The sequence below is a fragment of the Nerophis ophidion genome, linkage group LG07 (genome assembly GCF_033978795.1).
Source record: "Nerophis ophidion isolate RoL-2023_Sa linkage group LG07, RoL_Noph_v1.0, whole genome shotgun sequence".
NCBI lineage: Eukaryota > Metazoa > Chordata > Actinopteri > Syngnathiformes > Syngnathidae > Nerophis > Nerophis ophidion.
This window is the reverse complement of record NC_084617.1, coordinates 71,825,493-71,830,206: the sequence shown is the minus strand read 5'-3', so window position 1 is coordinate 71,830,206 and position 4,714 is coordinate 71,825,493. Positions and strand designations below refer to the sequence as shown.

The 4,714-nt window shown below is 40.0% G+C and overlaps 1 protein-coding gene across 1 annotated transcript in view; it reads left to right on the top strand.

Annotated features, from left to right (window-relative positions):
* Positions 1-1,708: 1,708 nt before the first annotated feature.
* add2 (adducin 2 (beta)) overlaps positions 1,709-4,714 on the top strand; it is a 49,806-nt gene continuing 46,800 nt past the window's right edge. The window contains 1 exon segment of the mRNA XM_061907062.1: positions 1,709-1,905. The gene's annotated coding sequence lies outside the window, so the exon portion shown is untranslated.

Genomic DNA, 4,714 nt, shown 5'->3' with positions numbered 1-4,714 from the left:
AAATATAACAGTAGAAGCATTTAAGTCTCACCTTAAAACTCATCTGTATACTCTAGCCTTTAAATAGACCTCCTTTTTAGACCAGTTGATCTGCCGCTTCTTTTCTTTCTCCTATGTCCCCCCCTCCCTTGTGGAGGGGGTCCGGTCCGATGACCATGGATGAAGTACTGGCTGTCCAGAGTCGAGACCCAGGATGGACCGCTCGTCGGGACCCAGGATGGACCGCTCGCCTGTATCGGTTGGGGACATCTCTACGCTGCTGATCCGCCTCCACTTGAGATGGTTTCCTGTGGACGGGACTCTCGCTGCTGTCTTGGATCCGCTTTGAACTGAACTCTCGCGGCTGTGTTGGAGCCACTATGGATTGAACTTTCACAGTATCATGTTAGACCCGCTCGACATCCATTGCTTTCGGTCCCCTAGAGGGGGGGGGGGTTGCCCACATCTGAGGTCCTCTCCAAGGTTTCTCATAGTCAGCATTGTCACTGCCGTCCCACTGGATGTGAATTCTCCCTGCCCACTGGGTGTGAGTTTTCCTTGCCCTTTTGTGGGTTCTTCCGAGGATGTTGTAGTCGTAACGATTTGTGCAGTCCTTTGAGACATTTGTGATTTGGGGCTATATAAATAAACATTGATTGATTGATAATTTGATGGCGTTGCACACTTACCGGAATTGACGATGGTCGCAATTCTATCTGCTTCCTCTGTTTTTTCTTTCAAATGGGCAATAACGGTAAAACAAAGGGAAAAAAAACAATTTAATTAAAAAATACTAAATCAAAATAGTTATAGGGATAGGTTGATTGGCAACACTAAATTGGCCCTAGTGTGTGAATGTGAGTGTGAATGTTGTCTGTCTATCTGTGTTGGCCCTGCGATGAGGTGGCGACTTGTCCAGGGTGTACCCCGCCTTCCGCCCGATTGTAGCTGAGATAGGCGCCAGCGCCCCCGGCGACCCCAAAAGGGAATAAGCGGTAGAAAATGGATGGATGGAATAACTCAAAACCACTTGCGTTATAAATATAAAATATAGAAAAAGAAGTACAAATGTACATCCATGCGGGAAAGATGAAAGCGAATGAATGTTTATAACCGAATACATTTATATATGCATTAAAATGTGTTTTATTTTGTGTATTTTAAAAAAATATATAAATTAAGTAACGTTTATGACAACCTTTTTCCAAAACACATTATAGAATATGAAATATAACAGAATAATGTCGTATTTGTCGTCTGTATTTGCTCTTGTTTTCTTTCCTTCATGTTGAAAATGCTTTGACTTTTTGTGTGAATTACAAATGTTTGTTTGTTTCATAAAAATACAATGTTTTAAAAATGATGGCGTTGCGCACCTACCGGAAATGACGGTTGTCGCTAGTCTATCTGCTTCCTCTGTTTTTCTTTCAAATGGACAATAACGGTAAAACAAAGGAAAAAAAACAATCCAATTAAAAAAATACATAAATATTTAATCCAAACTACTCACGTTAGTTTAAATCTTTACTACTGCGTAGCCAAGATGGCGATGATTATTTACCTGCCCACTCCCCATTTGGCGCGGGCGGGGGAGGGCGGGGGTGAGTGCAACATCCGGGTACTTGCCGCACTACACAGCAGCATCCGGGTACTTGCCGCACTTTTACACCCGCGCGGGCGCACTTCCACACTTACAACGCTGAGGGCGTAAGTGCGGAAGTACGCCATTTAAGAACACTTGCCCCGGTGCGATAGCGTCACAGTGGGCAGGCGTGGCCGTGGGTGTGGTGGTCCTAGGAGGCGCAGTCGGCGACGGCGAGCATCATGGTCCCCCTGGCTCGCTAGTTCACAGGCGGACAAAGGAGCTCACCGCGTCGGTCTTGTTTTTGAGGGAGGACGGTAGACACTTCCCGGAGATGCACTGAGGTGAGTGCACTGCTTTCTAATAACTCAATGTTGGCTTTGGGCGTTGTAAAGCATCCTCATTGATATATATATATATATATATATATATATATATATATATATATATATATATATATATATATATATATATATATATATATATATATATATATATATATATATATATATATATACAAAAATAAAATAAAATGCAGGGCCTGTGCGTCGTGCAAGACCACCGCACTTTTTCGCTGCCTCTCCCCGGACTTGTGTGCTTGCACCGCGTCGGCCCTCCAACATATTGCGGACAACCGTCAGAGCATCATTGGCTCTGCTGGTGCTGATGCTGCGGTTGCGTGCCTGCGGGAGGTGTTGCTAGGTAGCCAGGGGATGATGGAGCCCAGGGATGGATGGATGCACATTTTGTTTTTTTTGGGCGGGGGCGAGTCACTTTAAAATAAATCCTTTTTGAAGTCAATCAGTCAGTCGATGTTTATTTATATGGCCCTGAATCATGAGTGTCTCAAAGGGCTGCAAAAGACACAACGACATCAGGGCAAGAAAAAACTCAACCCGATGTGATGATGATGAGAAACCCCCTGGGTGACCGGTGCAATGGACGTTGAGTAGATCTAACATGATAGTGAGAGTCCAGTCCATAGTGGATCTAACATAATAGTGAGAGTCCAGTCCATAGTGGATCTAACATGATAGTGAGAGTCCAGTCCATAGTGGATCTAACATAATAGTGAGAGTCCAGTCCATAGTGGGTCTAACATAATAGTGAGAGTCCAGTCCATAGTGGATCTAACATAATAGTGTGAGAGTCCAGTCCATAGTGGATCTAACATAATAGTGAGAGTCCAGTCCATACTGGATCTAACAAAATAGTGAGAGTCCAGTCCACAGTGGATCTGACATAATGAGAGTTCAGTCCATAGTGGATCTAACATAATAGTGTGAGAGTCCAGTCCATAGTGGATCTAACATAATAGTGAGAGTCCAGTCCATAGTGGATTTAACATAATAATGAGAGTCCAGTCCATAGTGGATCTAACATAATAGTGAGAGTCCAGTCCATAGTGGATCCAACATAATAGTGAGAGTCCAATCCATAGTGGATCTAACATAATAGTGAAAGTCCAATCCATAGTGGATCTAACATAATAGTGAAAGTCCAGTCCATAGTGGATCTAACATAATAGTGAGAGTCCAGTCCATAGTGGATCCAACATAATAGTGAGAGTCCAGGCCATAGTGGATCTAACATAATAGTGAGAGTCCAGTCCATAGTGGATCTAACATAATAGTGAGAGTCCAGTCCATAGTGGATCCAACATAATAGTGAGAGTCCAATCCATAGTGGATCTAACATAATAGTGAAAGTCCAGTCCATAGTGGATCTAACATAATAGTGAGAGTCTGGAAACTAAGATGCCTTTTTTTTTCTGTAAAAAAAAACAGTGGTAAAATCCACAGAAAAAAAAATGTATGTATTTTTTTTTTAATATTTAAATTCATAGGCAAATTCATGAAATACTTACATGAATTTTATGAAAATTTCCAAGTGGCCCTCTAATTCAGTGGTCCCCAACCACCGGGCCGCAGAATAATTTATTATTATTATTTTATTTTTTTTAATTAAATCAACATAAAAAACACACGAAACACTTACAATTAGTGCACCAACCCAAAAAAACTCCCTTCTTCATGACAAAAAAAAAAAAAAAGTATGAGAATATCCAACTAAGGCAGGGGTGTCCAAACTTTTTCCACTGAGGGCCACACACGGAAAAATTAAAGCATGAGGGGGCCATTTTGCTATTTTTCATTTTCAAACCATAACAAAATATGTGGATTTTTAAAATGTATTTTACCTTAAGTGATCGCGGGGACCATAAAGGGTCTCAGTTATTAAAATGTTAAAAATAAGTCACATTTTTTTTATGATTTTGTATTTACGCTTACAGTAAATCTCTATATCAACTTAAAGAAAATAAAAACTTAAGGTTTTATGGATTTTCAGTCAAAAACAAGTTCGTTTTGTTCATAGTAAAACTAAAATATGCAGTATTTAGTAATTAGAGCCCTATAAGATCAATAATGCAGGACACCATTGATTTTAATTATTTTATATTTTTGAGTAACCACTGTGAAAATATAAATAAAATATCACTAAATATATTTGGGATCCAAAAGGTGCCCCATTCAGAAAGTAATACATTTTTACTAGTTTTTTTTAAACTCCTAACACTTAAAGGGGAACATTATCACAGTTTAAAAAGTGTTAAAAACAATAAAAATCAGTTCCCAGTGGCTTGTTGTATTTTTTGAATTTTTTTTCAAAATTTTACCAGTCCCGGAATATCCCTAAATAAAGCTTTAAAGTGCCTTATTTTCGCTATTTTCGAAACCACTATCCATTTTCCTGTGACGTCACACAGTGCTGCCAATGTAAACAAACAATGGGAATACCACAGCAAGATATAGCGACATTAGCTCGGATTCAGACTCGGATTTCAGCGACTTAAGCGATTCAACAGATTACGCATGTATTGAAATATGAAAGTATTGAAGAAGAAACTGAAGCTATTGAGCGAATAGCTATTGACACTATTCATAGCCATAGCATGGCCGAATAGCTGCGTTAGCATCGCCGGTAAAATGTGCGGACCAAACGATCAGGACTTTCGCATCTTTAGACATTGGAGCAACTTAAATCCGTCGATTGGTAAGTGTTTTTTTTCACATTAAATGTGGGTGGAAGGAAACGTAATATAGTTGCAAATGCATCTGCATGTTATCCATACATCTCTGTGCCATGTCTGCT